The sequence below is a fragment of the Natator depressus genome, chromosome 16, assembly GCF_965152275.1.
Source record: "Natator depressus isolate rNatDep1 chromosome 16, rNatDep2.hap1, whole genome shotgun sequence".
Classification (NCBI taxonomy): Eukaryota; Metazoa; Chordata; order Testudines; family Cheloniidae; genus Natator; species Natator depressus.
In genome coordinates, this window is record NC_134249.1 from 20,979,207 (window position 1) to 20,996,379 (window position 17,173).

Below are 17,173 nucleotides of genomic sequence, written 5' to 3' on the forward strand. Positions count from 1 at the left end.
AGTTAGCTGCTGTTCTCCATTCCAGATGTGTGTTCTTTTCCCTGGAACTGAATGCATATGTGTCCATAATAATCTTCCTCTGCAGACTCTTTGCACAGAACTGCGGAGAACAATGGGGACTCCAGAATGTAGCCCCGGACTTGCCAATCATTTTGCGATCAGCCATTGCAGAGGGGACATGTTGGCCAACTGCTCTACAAACATCTGTTGCACTAGTGCTTGCAAACCTGCAAGACAAGGTGAACTCTGTCAACCAAAGGGAAGGGCTGACTCCAGTGCCTAGAGTACCATAGAGACAAATGTAATCACACACAACTGGAGTGGCATGGGAGCCAATGCCCTGAAGTTTGCCACGGGTGCTTTTTTCAAGGGGATGAAAAATCTCTCTTTGCCTCAGGCCACTTTGTAGTTCTCACACAGGTAGATGAAAGTGTTGAACTCAGGGATGGCCAGCCAAATTCTGCGCTTGCTCACACTCATGAAAATCCTGAGTAACTCCGGGGTATCAACTGAAGTACTCCATATTCGCAAAGGAGTGGGAATGACAACGGAAGCTGGCCTTGAGACCCAGCAGTTATGTGCCCCCACTCTAGAAAGCTAACAGATGACATTGTGTTAAGGGGAACAATGACAAGAACCTAACTTCTCAGGCCCAAATCTGCACCGCAGCAAATGAGAGTCAGATGAATATAGGAAGAGTATGAAGTGTCTCCTACCTATAACTTTAAATTAAAAAAGCAATGTACTGTTTATTGGTTCTTCCAAGTGTCTCTGCAGCGGCAGGCTCATAAAGATCATATTATAGTACAAGCCATTATGCAAAGAGTTTACTATATATACATTTCTAAACGCTGCAGCAAACAGCAGCCTTCTTACAAGCAGAGAAGGATAACTGGTTCGTTTGGGGTAACAAATGATCCTTGATTTGATTTTAAATGCAATGACAGCAAAATTTATTTCTTATTTAATCACTTTCCTGAGCTGTTGAGGATGTGATGGTATTAAACTGCACAATGCAGTATATGACTACTGAATCAGTTGAAATAGGCATAAGAATATATTATGTTTATAGGGTAGAAAAAGATTGTACAGCAATGTATATAACTAAAATGGGTATTTTTGTCATTTATACAGTAGCTTATATCATTATTTCTTCCTGCTTCCAATTTTTCGATAATAAAAATACAGGGGATGTGATTCTCTTTGCATTACAGACAAACCATCTTGATTCTTTATTAAATATTTTTATTAATCTGAAGTACCACAAAGCTTTTGAACAGATAAATCAGGCTCTGAATAGTCATTTCCCCTCTGCTATGGCTCTATAAAGTGGATTCATTTATGAGTGCGCAATACCAGGAAAGAAGGCTTCCATATTCATGACTATGCTCCCCTGTGTTCTTTTTTTTATACCCCTGTGCACTGTACTAACGAGATAGTTGTTCCCCAAAATAATACAGGTCTTGGTAATCTGTTCCATAATCCCTTCCTGCTTTTGTGTCCAGTTTAATTAGGAATTACTGTATAGATATCACTGAAACAGTCCTTACTTTGAGAATGCAGTTGCTTTTTATAGGCTTCCATGGCTAGAAATATTGCTCTGTCTTTCAATGCAGCAATCCCGAGTACTGATGGGATTGAAAAACCTTTGTCTTCTGACTGAGCATCAAAGACACTCTAATCTACATAGCCTTGCGCTGCAAAGGAGCCTTGGTAATGCAGGGCCATATCCTGCACTGATTTTCACCCCCTCACTACTTCAGTGGGGCAAAGAGGTAAGTAAGTCAGCACTGAAATGGCCCTTCTGGGACGTGTTAATGCTGGAGTCATTCCAGTAGGGACTACAGCCCCATTCAGTTCCACCGTGGGCTGTGTTGTACTCAACTGTATATTTCATAAGCAGAAAGACAGCCAATAAAGGGTCCCTCATCATCTGGAAGGATGTTTTCTTCAGGCCGCCGGTCCCATCTCTATAGCCCGGCCCCATGGTGGGTAGCACACAGGTATTTTATTAGAGATGATCTGAAGCGTTTGTGCAGGATTCCGAGACGTTGACACAGAGTGGGTGAGTAGGTGCAGTGTGTTTCCACAGAATCATGTGCAGCGGAGATGGGAAACATTCATGGGCTCAGCTAATCCATCCACCTAGGCAGTGCAGGATTGTTCCCACTGTTATTTTCTTTCCTGCTGTGTGCAGGTTGGACGGTGACTGCAGATGGATTTATTTGCAGAGAAATCGCTTGTATCCTGCTGTAGGGGATACAGGGGAACCTTCCCAACGAATATTTTTTGAAAATATCTGCCTTGTAGTGCCATTTGGTATATTCCAAAGGCACAGTGTTCAGAAACAGCCTCATAAAGGGGGTAAAAGATCTGTCTCCCTGGGAGGCATGGCTTAGCAGTATCCAGGGAGAGGTATGAATTCCATCTGAAGTAGGAAATTCACACCCCCTGCCAGCACTCTCCTCAGTTTGAACACTAAGGGCTAAAACAAACTTCAGGTAAGGGTAACAGTGACTCTCAGAAAGGAATTTGCCTTTGAGCATAGCTTTAAATGACCCAAGCAATGGATCTTTCACCACTTTCATTGGTGTACAACTATTCAGCCTAATACCACTCAGCATTAGGACATTTCCTCTAATGCTCACCCTAAATTCTGCATGTGTCACTACTAATTTCCTGCTAAGGGCATTGGACATAGTTTTGGCTAGCCGGGTCCCTTTAAGTACCATGCAGAAGGCAGTCAATCTTACAAACATTACTTAACATAAAAGAGACTGTATTTTGGTGGAAGTTTTAGGTTCTGTAGTCCTGATCTCATTTCCCTTTCACATTGCCCTCTGCCTTTGCTTGTTCTCACCAGCCACACCCATGTCATAGGTTCACCATATTTCCATGAGTTGTCTCCTAAATTACAAGGCTACCAAGGGAGGTGAGCTGGGCAAAATATTTTGGATGAATATTTTATTCACTGAAAAATGCTGTTGCAGGTCAATGAAAACTATTCGTGAATCTGGGTTGAATTTCACTGAAGAGTTTCCACTGAAAAAATTGAGAGAAAGTATTTAAAACATTTAAAAAAAATCTTGACTTTTCATTTTGAAATGAGATTTCATTTCAAAATTTAGCTAGATTTTCTTTTTAAGAAAAAAAAAACAAAATAAAGGGTAAATAAACATCTGAAACGAATTAAAAAATAGTTTGGGGTCAAATGAAACATTTTGTTTGACCCAAAATGAATTTTTTTTTTTGGATTGGCCACAGAATTGAAAAATCAGTGAAAATTTACTCAGGTCTATTCGGGAGTTCTTTCAATGAAAGTTTAACCGAGCAGCACTCAGCCTTTAACAGCTGATGAGTCATTAGTCATCAAAGAAAGCTGCAGAGAGCCACAAAATAATTAAACCTATTTAAAATACAGCCAGGTGTGTAAACAAGTTTATTCTATTTTAACAGTTAATACCCAAATCAAATGGACTAAATGAAGGTTACAGTAGAAGCGGTGTTATTTAGGCTCCTTGGGAGACTTGGCATTTTGGAGTCTGGCTCTGTTAATGTTTACACAAACCACTAATCTGTCTGGTTTCTTTTCACTTGCTGTTTTTCCCCTGAGGCAGCTGCCATATTGACATCCATGTCAGAAAGGCGCAGAACTTATTGGTTTTGCTTCATAACGGGTGCAATGCTCCTTGCTGACTTGTGAAGGTTTCTGCTATCTCTGCACCAAGGGGATTTGAGTTCAACTTATAATTTTAATGCAGCAGCTGACTAACATGTGTTTGCTTTTTAGAAACAAGAATTGCAGAGTTCAGCTAAAGACAGCATTCCTCGGGGAACTCTCGACTGCAACTGATGTGGTGGCCATCCCCTCTTACCAAGTGTGATAAGCTCAGCCAGTCTAAGGCTTTGTCTTCACTGGCACTTTGTTGGCAAAACTTTAGTCGTTCAGGGGTGTTAAAAAACCACACACCCCTGAACAACAAAAGTTTTACCAATGAAAAGCACCAGTGTGACCAGTGAGTGCTCTCCTGCTGACAAAGCCGCTGCCGCTCATGGAGGGTGGCATTTTTTTGTCGGCAGGAGAGTGCCTTTTAGCGGCATGGCTGTAGCGGCACGGTCATGATGCTAAAAACCTTGCTGTGTAGCCATAGCCTAAGATCCCAAAGCTGCAGCCTGTTACTTGTATTGCATGGAGCCTTTTGCAATGAACCTGAAATTATGCAACATAATTTAGTGTAACACCCCCGGTCCTTGGTGGGTAGGATCAAACCTGGGACCTCTGGAGCTGAGTGCATGAGCCTCTACTGCATGAGCTAAAAGCCAGCTGAGTATTACCTAAGGCTGGAAAGCAGACTCCTCTCTCTCTCCCTCGCCCTCTCCCCCCCACCCCCCACCCAGTGGTCTCGGTGCCACTGGATGGGACGGAACACCACACCCACAAGGTGTATGGGTTACATTAGCACCTAGAACTTCATGCCTCTCCATATAGAAGAGTGCTGGAAAATATGCTTGTGTGGTGGATTTAGCCATATGACTCTGTTTCTGTTCACTGCACCTTTACATTTCTACTGTCTGCAGAAAGCCATTCGGTTTTCATGCAGCACCTAGCGTAACGGGGTCCCAGTTCATGACTGGTGCTCCTAGGTGCTCCCACAATACAAATTAATAATAATAATATTGTGTTCAGATGCCACCTACTACAGAGGAGTCACACATAGTGCAGTCTCTTACAGAGAACTCCTGTTCACTCTTAATTTGCTTTTCTCTTATCATAAAATAAAGGGGAATATAGACAAGAAAGCATCTGGATGGCAAAACATAACAGGCCAGCTCCACAGCTGATTTAAACTGGCATCTTTCCACTGATTTAGTTAGCGTTTTGCTGATCTCACACCAGCTGCAGCTCAAAACCAGCATCTTCCAGTTTCAACTAACGGTGTGTAGAGGTGAAAAGGGCTTGAACTGACTTCTGCTGGTTCAAGTTTGGCGAGAAAGCCCAAAACTAGACATATTCTGCAGCCATATTCTGATAACACCCTTGAGAAGCACCTTACTCCAGGAAGGGTTCCATTGATTTCAGGCAGGAGCAAGGTACTAAGAGGCTACATATAGCACAAGATCAAGAACCATTGGTTGAAAATCACTGGGTTTGTTACAGAAAGGAAACAGTGCTATGCTATGGTACATCTTCATGTGTGTTGTGGGAGAAGCATTCAGCATGGGGGAGATAACTGATAGCAAATAAATATACATTCTGCCACTGTAAAATCACAGCTGTCCCCAGACATTAATTTTCTCTAGTTTTAGTGCTGGTGTAAAGCTAAATTATGATGCTTGTCAGCATTAACACTAATGTTCATCTCCGTCCTCCCAATCAAAAGCACGTCAGCCAATGGTTCTGCTTTATTGGTTGGTGAGACCCAAGAGAATAGAACATAAGGAGGAGAGTTGGATCAACCCATATATTTTTGAAATCATGGGAGAAAAAAGGTTCTTAGCCATGTAATTGTAGAATGCTACTTTGTCTCTTATAGCCTGGTGTCTATTGGAAGCATTGGTACCTGTATTTCTACCGGTAATGAATTCCCATCCATTGTACGGGAATAGGTATGTCCGCTGAAGCAATGTGAACATTGTTTATGCTGAATGTTTTCCCAAAGCAACATTGTAACCATCCTTGAATACTCATAAGTGGATGAACTGAGCAGCATGATGTTTCTGTACATCAGAGGTAAGCATGGCCACCTCCAGCCTAGAGATACGTTTACAGTCCCTTTCATTCCAAGCTTTCAAAGCGCTTTGCAAACATCAATCAACGGGAGATTCATCTCCCCACAGAAAGGTGGGTGAGCATCATTATCCCCATTTTACAGATGGGAAAACAGAGGCACAATGAAATTAAGACTCAGATTTTCCAAATTTCCCTCTAACTCTGGTGCCTCAACTCTTGGGTGCCCAACTTTAGATACTGAGGTTCTGATTTGCACAGGCGCTGAGCAGCCACAGCTCCCACTGACTTCAGCTGGAGCTATAGGGGCTCATTCCCTGTTAGTATTTAGATGTGTTTGTTAGCCTGAGATAGAATTTTGGGTTTGATTTTTGATACATTTATATCCTTACTAATATGTGTGAACAAAAACCCAGGGAGTTGCTTCTGCCTAACCAGATGGGCTTTATAGCACAATGAGAAGAGATAAAGAAGTGAGTTAAAGTCTTGCTGGGTATGGTGGGAGTTTAATGTATAAGCATGCACCTGAAGACGGTCTCAACTCCTGTCTCAAGGCAAGGTCAAGCAACAAGTTGGGAGGTGCAAAGGGGGATGGAGGGGAGGCATAAGAAACCCTAAAAAGCCAGAGAAAAGATGACCCTGGCCGGTACATAACCTCACTCCTTACCCCTCCCATGAGGCACAAAAGAGGTGATGCTGAAGCCCCCAGGCTCACGACTCTCCGAAAGGGAACATGACCATAAATTGTAAGAGGTGGGGCCAGGGGCGGGCACTACAGGTATGAATATGCCTGCTAAGAAAGAAGAGGGGGACAGGGAAAGCTCTGAGGCATGCAGAGCTATGGACATGCTTGCTTGATAACCCCAATAAACGTCACAGTGCCTGCACTTCAGACTCTGGTCTTCTGCTTTCTGCCTGTGTGACAAGAACCAAGGGAGGGTGAGGGGAAAGCCCTAACATTGCCCCCCCTGAAAATCACCCCTAGTTTTCTAAAATAAGTTACACTCCTGGGTTGTTGAAGTTGCGTGCACCGCACTCCAGTGGAGGGCAGGCTGTGCAACCCACTGGGTTTCCACCCATCGAATGGAGAAACTTTTGTCCACTCCTCTAAGGGTTCCATATGATTTCCACTGGCAGTGCGGCTTTGAAGAGATGCTCAGCACATTCTTCCCCCCCTTCCCAGTCATTGCTGTTCCTGTCTGGTCCGTGCTGTACAAGGGAGGTGGCAGCTGCTTTCAGAGAGAGCCTTTCCTTCAGCCCTCTCTCGGTGGCTGTAGGGACTACTTGCTACTGCTGGGATAGACCCAAGAAAGAATTTAGCCCGCTGCATGAAAGGCAACGGGAGATCTTTGGATGAAAGATGCTGCTCTTAAGGAAAATTGTTATGAGTGTAAAGTGCCCTCCATTCCTTTTTCAGGACAAAAAATGCAATTAAACACCTGCTTGGAAAGGACCAAAAGCATTTTCTACCTTTTCAAAATAACATTCAAGGAAATCGGCCGCTAGCGATTGTAATTGAGATGGATGAAAAGGCATCCGACTTCCCCCAAAGCATTTCAAGCAATGTACTTGAGAAGAATATGAAGTGCTGCTGCTCTCTAAAGATCGCCACACTGTGGCTCAATTATTAATGACTAGGAACAATTTCATATTTAATCTACAGGCTATTAATTACACTGCAGAAGAGCAACACACCATCCCGAAAGCCCCTCTCACAAACTGAATAATTTAGTGATGCCCCATATTTTAACCTGATGTCAAGGAAGACAGTGACACATCCCCTTCTGTGAACAAACTGATGGCATTTTGGATGGAGATGAATGTCCCAAAGGTAAACGGGTTTGAGGATTTCAAAAGATTCTCAAGAGCTGGTGGTGCCCAGTTCCCAGGTGAGCTCTGGCTTCAAAACAGCTAATTTTTAACTGGTCTCTTGAAGTGGATCTCAAAGCTTTCATCAGGAGTCATAGATGGACTCTTGGGTTATCGAGTCATTTCCTCTTGGCCAGCACAGGAGAAGCTCTCCGATGGCAGAGATTGGAGCAGCTTTGTTTATATCCGTGGTACTGGGTTAGTTTATGCCAGTGGGGAATTTAGCCAAGTCCATTCCTGATGCTGTATATGAGTCAAGTGATGGGCTAGGGAGACTGTTCTGCAGGTTGATTTAGTGAAGGAAAAGACCCAGTGAGCGCAAACCGGTTAGGTGCTCCATGTCTCCCTTGCAAAGCCATGAATATCCTCAGTTCCCATTGAAGTCAGTGGGGAATTGAGGCTGCTCAGTATCTTGCAGGAGCTGTTGCGTGTCTAGCAGGGCTCAGGGCCATTGCCGGCTGGCAATCCAGGGAGTGGAGCCCTGGGTGTGCACTGCCAAGTGGGAGATCGGGATTCAAATGGTGGTCTTGTGGCTTTGCTCCCCAGACCAGCAGGCAGGAGGTGCTGTACAAGGTCTAAACCTGCTGTTCTCACACTGTGATCCCCGGACATCTTGTGGGTGGTCTGCAGAGAGCTGGTCACATAATACTGGCTCTCCTCCTTGCTTCCAGCTCCTGAATCGTACCGATGGACAGCTAAAAACATGCCAAATGCTCCCCCAGCATGGCTTCTCCGTGAGAGCAATGGCTGCCGTCACCACCGGGACGGCAGGCAATCACCAGTGTGTGTGTGGGGGGATGTGTGGTCTGAGTTATCACTTCTATGAGCTTATCAAGCCGCTGACTCCTGCTTCCACTCTGCCCATGGCCTCCTCCGTCTGGGAGTTTGGATCGCCTGCCCATCCATGTCTCCCTCCTGCCCATGCTGCCCCTGCTCACCCCCATCCCTGGTTCTCCAAACCTGTCTTCACCGGCGTGCCCGCAGGTCACTCCTGTCTGGCACTGGGGAGCTGGGCCAGCTGCTCTTCTGTTCAACTCTGTTCATTCTGTTGCTGTACCCACCCTTCCCACCCTGTGTGTCTGATTTGTCCCCCTGTCTGTCAGGTAGATGGGAGCTCCCTGCAGTCGGGATGGTTTTTGTTACATGACTGTGCAGCACCCTGATCCTTGACAGGGGTTCCTCAGTGCTCCCCCAAGTAACAACCTATAGACTAGGCTGCCTAGTAAAGACCCACTTGGCCCACACATCATGTTTCCCCCGTGGGTTTGACAGCTGCCTGTGGCTGGCAGCCTGAAAAGAGACTGCAGCAGGGAGGTGGGGGAAGGGTGCTAAGTATCTCCCGTTGCTGTCAGCTAAAGAGAGAGAGAGAACAACCCCCTCAGTGATCTGCAGCAGGTCAACAGCTTGGCAAAGTACCAGCTGTACAGGGTGTTCCAGCTGAGCGGAGCTGTATTTATATGCAGAGAGGCTACTGGAGTAGTGAGAGCCAAGGCTGAGTGTGCACAAGCAGGCTTTGCTCACCTCCTCTCAACAGCCGGCATGGGGCTGCTCTTTTGGTAGCCTGAGACGGACAAAGCCAGTCCAGGTAGCGTGGTGCATTTGCAATAAACAGCAAAACCGGGGCTGTGGGGGTGGGGGTGTCTGTGTTGCTTTGATCAGTGCTGTCCCTAGAGCTGGTTCAAGCACCCGTTAGGCATTGCAAAGACTGGGCCTCGCTCTAGCTTAGGTTGTAGCTCTCAGAACGACAGCCCAATTCCGGAGGTCACAGCGTCAGAGAGTTTAAGGCCAGCTAGGCTGAGCTCCTGTATATCACAGGCCACCCCCCATCCACCACCCGCATGCTAACCCCAACAACTAGAATGAGACCCAAGTATCACAGCCCACAGGAGACTAGCCTATGACGTGCCACAGGCTGAGAAGAGGAGGAGCCGAGGGGCACCAGGGAGCCTGAGACCCCAGCAATGGCAGAGAAATGATGAAGTGAGAGAGACCCAGATAATCCTGGCTAGTGCCCCCCCCCACTCTCGCACTGCAGTAGAAGGCGAAAAACCCGCAAGGTCCCTGCCAATCTGACCAGGCGGGGGAGGGGGGAATATTCCTGCCCAACCCACCTAGGGCGATCAGACCCTGTGCTTATGACCAAGAGCCAGGCAACCTAGTGCCTGAGAGAGAGACTGCTCAGGGCCATCTTAGAGTCCTGGCCCACCCCATCCAGTGGCCCATCTCCAGCCATGGGTGGGCATCTTTGATGCTTCAGAGGAAGGAGATAAAAAAATCCCTCCCTACACAGCGGTGGGGTTGGGGTGGGGGGTGCGGGGTAGAGCCCTTCCTGACACTGCAGGTGGCCGGCTGAAACCCTTACTCAGACCTCACTTTCCTTGTACCCAGTACGGTGCAGGCCTTCCCTCACAGCACCCCTCCTCCCCAAAACAAGAGGCAATGTTTACCCTGCCTCTGCACACTCATCCCCTCTCCCTTGGAGTGCTAGTGTCCTCCCTGGCAGTACTGGGGGAGAGGCCTGGTCAGGATGGGATGGAGACCTTATTGCATGAGCTTCCCTGCTTCCGCTGGCATCTCTGAACAGCAGCTGTGTGGACTCCCTCCCATCCTGGTCAGCCCAGCCTTAGCGAGGTTGCTGCAGAGCTCCCACGTGCCCCATGCTGGTAAGACCAGAGGGCTGGGCACCCTTTAGGGCTGGGCAAATGGGAGTGTTACCTGAGCAGAGGCTTTTGGTGTAATCTGATTGGTCTCCTTGTCCAGGTTCTGTGTGTGCTGTGTAAATACCTACAGCTGTTTGTTTTTTTACAGATGTTTACTTGTCCGCCATTAGCGTTAAGCTCGCTGATCACAATTATGGTGATTCTAGGGATGATCATTAAAACGTGCAATGGGCTGTTTAATAATAATGCGTAGAGCGTGCAGTTTGCTTCACATTATGGGGAAGTTTAAGCAGAAGCCCAATTAAGTCCCTGAATATGCCCAGTTATGCAAACTATTAGGCAAACTACAGGCTCCCCTGGAGCCTGGCATTCTGCTAGCAAGCCACTGCTATCCTGAAGCCAAATGAAAATCCTATTGTGCTGGTGCTGTTCATATTTCATGCTCTTGTTTCCAACAATTAAATTGTGACATTTTGCCAAACATTATGAGGAAATGAAACCACCTCCTTCACCAGCGGAGAGGAGAATTCCAATAATCCCTTGTGGCTCCTAGATACTGTGGTGATGGTCACAATACAAACTGCAGTTGACTGGATTAGGTAAAATGATGGCGTTGGTGGGAGGGGAGTTTACATAACAATTGTAAGCTTTCTCTTTTTTGTTTCTTTTTTTTTTTCTCCAGATATAAATCATTGCATCAGATCCTCAGCTGGTGGAAATCAGTGTAGTTCCACTGAAGTCAGTAGAGCTAAGCTCATTTACACCAGGTCAGAATCTAGCCCAAAATGTATTTTCTCCTGATCTTTAAAAGCAAAATGTTTAATACTAACACTTCTGACCTCCATTACTGTACAAACACTGAGGACCTGGTTCTGCCATCCTTCCTCACCTTGAGTAGGTGCTAACTCCATGAATAGCTCATTGACTGCTAATTTGTCCTACCAGTCCCCACACTCTAAGTTCCTGTGAGCTAGGGTTATTAATCCATTTGGGGTTTTTTCTTTCTCTTTCAGGTGAATTTGATGCTGGTGAAAAACAACAGAGTGGTAGCTCTGGAGAGAGAATTTCTCTGTAGCCAAAGACAATGTACAGCATAGGCAGCAGCTGTGCAAGATTTATTGTGCTACCTTGCATGGCCTGGATGGAGGAAAACCCCTAAGTAGGTGAGAGGGGTGTCGCGTCTCTCTGACACATTGAATCTGTGGCCTCTCTGCTGAGACAATTCGACTGGTGGAGCACGGTGATGCGGATACACGTCTACAGGCAAGGTCTGAAAACCACAAAGCCCATGTCGCTGAGCAGCCACCAGATGGAAATAACGTTTGGTCCCAACCATCCTGTACTGGATGGCAGCTGGCGAGATAGAAGGGAAAGTGCCCATCTGCCAGTCACTGTCCCCTGTGCTATCCAGCCTCCTTTCTAACCCTTGTGTTTCCACATGCAACAGTGGGTGCTGGAGTGGAAAGGTTGAAATTCAAGCAACATCCTCCAGCACTTTCTATTTTTTCTTTCAAGCCTGAAATGTCTGGGGCCTGAATCTGATCTCACTTGCAAGGCAAGAGTAATCCATGGCAGTCAGCAAGATTCATACAGTCACAGAGTTTAAGGGCACAAGGCCACAAGGGACTAACTGACCATATAGTCTGACCTCCTGCGTAGCTCGGGCCCCCAACACCTGCACACTAAAGCCAATTGTAACAGGTAGTCCCATGCTGCTTCTGATTACAATGAAGTGAACCTTCTCCAAGCACAAAAAAAAAGTGTTTAGGTATGGCACATGGGGTGTTACTGAGGGCCCAGACTCCAAGGCATGGGCTTGCAAATGCTGCCTGATTGCCCTTGCCTGTTTTTAACTAGATGCCAGCTGTTCTTTAAACAATCTCTTCCTAAGGTAATAAGGCACACTGCTGAAAAGAGATTCTCTCGGATGAAAACGGCAGAAATTGATATAAAATTATCTGTATTGCCTGGAATTCTGACTAGATAAAACCAGATGGGGGGAAGGGTGAAAACAAGCTTGTTTAAAAAAGAAATGACTATTTGGTCACTGCTTAAAAGTTGGTACTTAGAAATTCCATGAATTTTAAAATAAAGACATCATGAGATTTGAACATTCTTTGATTACACACAAACTGCGGTATCTAATACCTTCCTTGCCCATTAAAGAGCTGTGCTGGAAAGCAGAGAATGTTAAGTATTATACTGATAGAGTAGTTAAATAGGATAATAGAACTGTGTTTGTAAGGGTTGGAGTCAAGGTATAGAGACCACACATAAACAAAGCCATTACCAACCATGGTAAGCAGAGAGAGAGAATTTCATGGATATCTCCACAAAAGGCTTTGTATATTTATAACAACCCTGCACAATGGTTTGGAACACAGTCAGAAGGCTTTCAGAATGATTCTGGGAGTTAAATAACATTGCATAAATATGTCTTACATCACTTTGGAATCAGCCATAAACCCAGCTTCTAGGGGCTCTGACCCAAAGTGAGGCTGGAGCCTAGAGCTCTGCACCCCTTCATTGATTAACCAGAACGGGAGGGGATGGCAAACATTTTTAGGCAGAGCACAATGAAGGCAAATAGAAAAGGGTTTTGAGACAATGGGGTGTAAAAATAATTGTATGATCATCATGCTGATTCTTTATTTGTATTATGCTAGCACATACAGGTCATGTGTGACCCCATTGTGCTGAGCACTACGCAAAGTTATACAACTAGAGCTGCTTGAAAATTTTCTCACGGAATGTTTTTCCCTGGGAAAATGCTATTTCATCAAAACCAAATTTTTCCATGGGATTTTCAATGAAATTTCATTTCGGAATAAAAAGTGTTTTGATAAGATTGAAGCAGAACATGTTGACCTCAGTCAAATGGAATACTCATTTTCAAAGGACATTTGTTTGGAAATTAATTTTTTTATATTGGTACTTATGTTGTTGTTGTTTTTAAAAGTCTGAACTGGACAAAAAAAAATGGTTTTGATTTTGTTTAAATGGAATATCTCGACTGGCCCAAAATGAGATTTTTTTTCAAAGATCTTCTTTCGTGAGACATTTTGATTTGGTTTTGGTTCTTGTTCCAGTTTGGAATGGAAACAAATGTTGAACCATTGGGATGTCCCGGGGGACAGAAATTCCAAGTTTTGACCAACTCTCATCACAACATCTGTAATGATATCTCAGACACATAGGAGCTAGATCCTCAGTGGGATTTATACTAGCTGAGGATTTGGGTCACAAGAATCTCTCAGAAGGAACCATTCTGATCATCTGGTCCAACCTACTACATCACACAGGCCAGAGAATCTCACCCAGTGGTTCCCTCATCAAGCCTCTAAGATTCTTGGTGGATTCTTTTCTGTCTGAGGGCTCCCTGCCTCCTCCATGTGCAAACAGAGCCACAAACTGAAATGAACATGGCTTTTGTGTGTGTGTAAGTTTCAGACTACTTTTCTCTGGCAGGTGGAGGAGAAAAGCAGAGGGGGTAGAGGGGCAAGAGAGGATGGGCAGAGGGACTTATTCTTTAGCATGTAGGAGAGCAGCAAACAGAGGGATGCAAATGTCAGGAACCTCCATGGCTGGAAATCACATAGAAGGAGTGAATTGGTGAGTCAACCCTCTTGATATTACCAAATGAAGATCAACCACTAGTGGAAACATGCCCTGCTTCCCAAGCTGAGATGTAAAGTTAAGAGCAAATGAAATTCATGTCCCTTCCCCATGTTGTAGATGATGAAGATGACAAAAAAGACAGACTTTTCCAGATGGTTTGAAATGTAAATCAAAAATGGAGAAATTAATCTGGGCACTTTCCACTCACTCATCTTTAACATACTAACCCCACAGCCAAACGATAGGGTTCCTGCAAGACTCAGGACAGCTACAGGGTATAAATAAAATTCACAGCCAATCAATGGAGGCTGCTGATACCTGAAGGCGGGTAGAGTCTCCTTCATGATAGGGAGCAGACAGGACTCACCCGTAATAAATATAGAGTAGATTCCTCCTTGAGGCTGCTGGACCCAGGCAGATCCTGTGGTTCTCTCTGATTCCTTTTGTTACAACACAGGGTCACTGAGAAGTCATATAAGAAACTGCTGACTACATGACAGCAGCGTACAAAGATGCTGCTCAGATCCAATGTACCAATAATTCCTGTGATTCAAAACAGCCTAGTCAGAGCAACCCTGCATGCCCTGAGGAGCCACCTCTGCAAGGAATTCAGACTCTGTGTAAAGTAATTGCAAGAGATCACCATCCAAAGCATATTGATTGCTTTAATTTCAATAAATAGGTATTTTGTATTTACAAAAACTTTACTCTGCAACTGCTGCAAAATCCGAAATGAAGAGATACAGCAGTGCGGCACTATTCCATAATAAAATGCTAATTGCAATTCATAAATTATATTGGGCTGCACAGGACTATTGAGGAGCCCTGAATGAAATGTAGTGTTCAATTTATCCTATGCATGCTGCCAACTATGCTGCCAGCCTCCTCCATGTCTCCCTGTGTTATTTTGTCATTTCTGTACTATCACCAATTTATCACAAAGGCAACTGAACCCTGCGATGTCCACCCCCCAGGTGACTGTGTCCTCGCTACTCTATGACTTCTAAATTAAATTGTCAAAACATATTACGGAGAAAAATATTGTGATGGGAAAGTTCTTTACCCCTTTATCCCATCGGAGGAGTGAGTCTGTTTGATTGGTGGAAGACAAATCTGCTTCATTATCCTTTCCACTAGCATATTTCTTCACTCAAAGCCATCAGGAAAGATACTCAGTGCTGAAGTCTTGAAATAAATGATGATCTTCCTGCAGTAGGTGTGTATGCCACAGAGACCCTTGGCAATGGGTCCTCTGTTCTTTGCAAACAACTTTCACCTCAGACCTGCCAAATTCACTCCACCAAACACATATCTTGCAGGGTATTTATCCATAAGGGATATCATGTGAGGTGATTACAGAAAGCTCATAACTTGTCAAGACTCATAATCATACTAAGACGTGTGTATGGGAAATATTTAAGGAACAGTGTGTTTATAGTCAAGGTATGTTTTCTGGACTTGGAGTTGAAGGTCATGGCCCAGTCATGCCATGGGGAGCTGTCACTCTGCCCTGTCTGGCCCATGATGCAATATTAGGTTCAATTGCTTAGCCTCTTGCAATACTAACACATTGAATGGGAAACCATCAGAGGCCACGACAGAGTCGAAACCACTTAAAGGTAAAATAGAAACTGCAGCAAGACAGGGTTCACCCTGTCTGCGAATAGAAACAATAGCCTGTTTCAGTATCACAGAGTGAGGGGAAGGATGCTCTGGGTCCATTCACTGAGGAAACCCTCAGTGGGGAGCAGGGGTGAGATGGGACATTCATGGATGCTTGGATTCTGGGTTGTCTGAAATCAGCCAGCTCTACAAAAGACTGAACTTCAGGGGAAAATCAGTTGTATTAGATAGGAAACGAGCCACTGATAAGTGTAGACCCAGATTCACATTCTATGTTTTGTTTTGCATTGTAACCAGATGTTTCCGCCATTCTCCCCTCTTTCTAGTTATTTCTTTATTATTTTTTAAATAAATCTACTTTACCTTTACCATAGGTGCTCACAAGTGATGTGTGGTTCACAGGATTGGGGGCTTATGGTGAAACTGGTAAATTGAGGCACACTGCACCTTCAGGGACAAAGGCTCTGGAAGTTCTGTGAGTAGTCAGTGACGGGCGCTGGGTATCACAGGGGAGTGATTCAAAGAGATTCAGGGGTTGGGGTGCACCTATTGTTAACCTGGCAAGGCAAGGGAAAGGCTGGCCTAGCCCAGAAGAGTGTGCTTGAGTGGCTGAAGGGCTGTCAGTGTCAGGGACCTAATGCTGAGCTACCACAAGCAACACTCCCTCTTGCTGGAGGTGGGCGGGGGTGGGAGGTAACCAGGTGTATCACAGTTCTGGGTACCCTGAGAACCATCACAGTGTGTGTGTGTGCACGCTTAATCAGGGCACGAGAAAGGGGCCAATTCTCACCCATGCACAGACTCACTGTAAGCCCCTCGATGGGAATGCCTTGCACATGGGGGAGTCCCCAGCTGGTTCCTACACTGCCCTTCTTGGAGCACCTGGAACAGAGGGTATGTCAGGGGAAGAGAGCAGCCACAGCAAATGCACTCTAGGTATCCTCAGCCAGTGTGTCATCTCTAGGGGACCAGAAGCAGTTTGCAGATGTTAGAGCAGCCTTAATGCTGCTCTGACTTGTACTTGGCACCATGAAGAGAATAAAGGAGGCATAACCAACTCCCTGACAGCTCCTCTCCTCTCTGTTGGGACCATCGTAAGGTAACATCAGAGAATCTGTCCCAAGATGTGTAGTGATTATGGCCTGGATACCCACTGAGAAACACATGGCATAGCTCAAGAGGGCTTGCAAAGGTGGGTGGTCTTTGCACTCCCCTCTGTATATGTCTGGTCCCTTGGTGTAATTTAGAGCAGCCCCCATGCCAAATCCGAGTCACATTAAATCAACGGGAGCTCTGCAACCTTATTTGGTGAGACTAGTATTTCGCCCAGTCTCTAAAATCAAGGCGATTCTTGCTGCTGGAAGCAATCACCAAAAAAAAAAAATTGAGCTAGAAACATAAAATGGCAGATATGGGTTCTCAAAGGAAAAAAGACTTTGGTTTCCACCTTTCATCATTCACACATTTGGTCTTTAAGTATGGCGTATTGGTAATAAAAAGCAGGTAACACACTATGCACTGTTTGGCTTTGGATGATATTAACATAATAAACATATTATGTATTTATTCTGCTACAGGGCAAATAAAGCAGGTAATGTCCCTCCTTTAAACAGACTATTTTTAAATGCTCACAGTTCTTTAGCCTTTATGATGCATTATCCATCAGTAGCCAAAT

General features: G+C 45.1%; 1 long non-coding RNA gene across 1 annotated transcript; it reads left to right on the forward strand.

Moving 5' to 3' along the window:
- Positions 1-5,607: 5,607 nt before the first annotated feature.
- On the forward strand, positions 5,608-12,253 carry LOC141999840 (uncharacterized). Its single transcript, XR_012642093.1, has 4 exons — positions 5,608-5,731; positions 7,146-7,617; positions 10,940-11,024; positions 11,271-12,253. It is a non-coding gene; the product is annotated as an uncharacterized LOC141999840 (long non-coding RNA).
- The last annotated feature ends 4,920 nt before the right edge of the window (positions 12,254-17,173 follow it).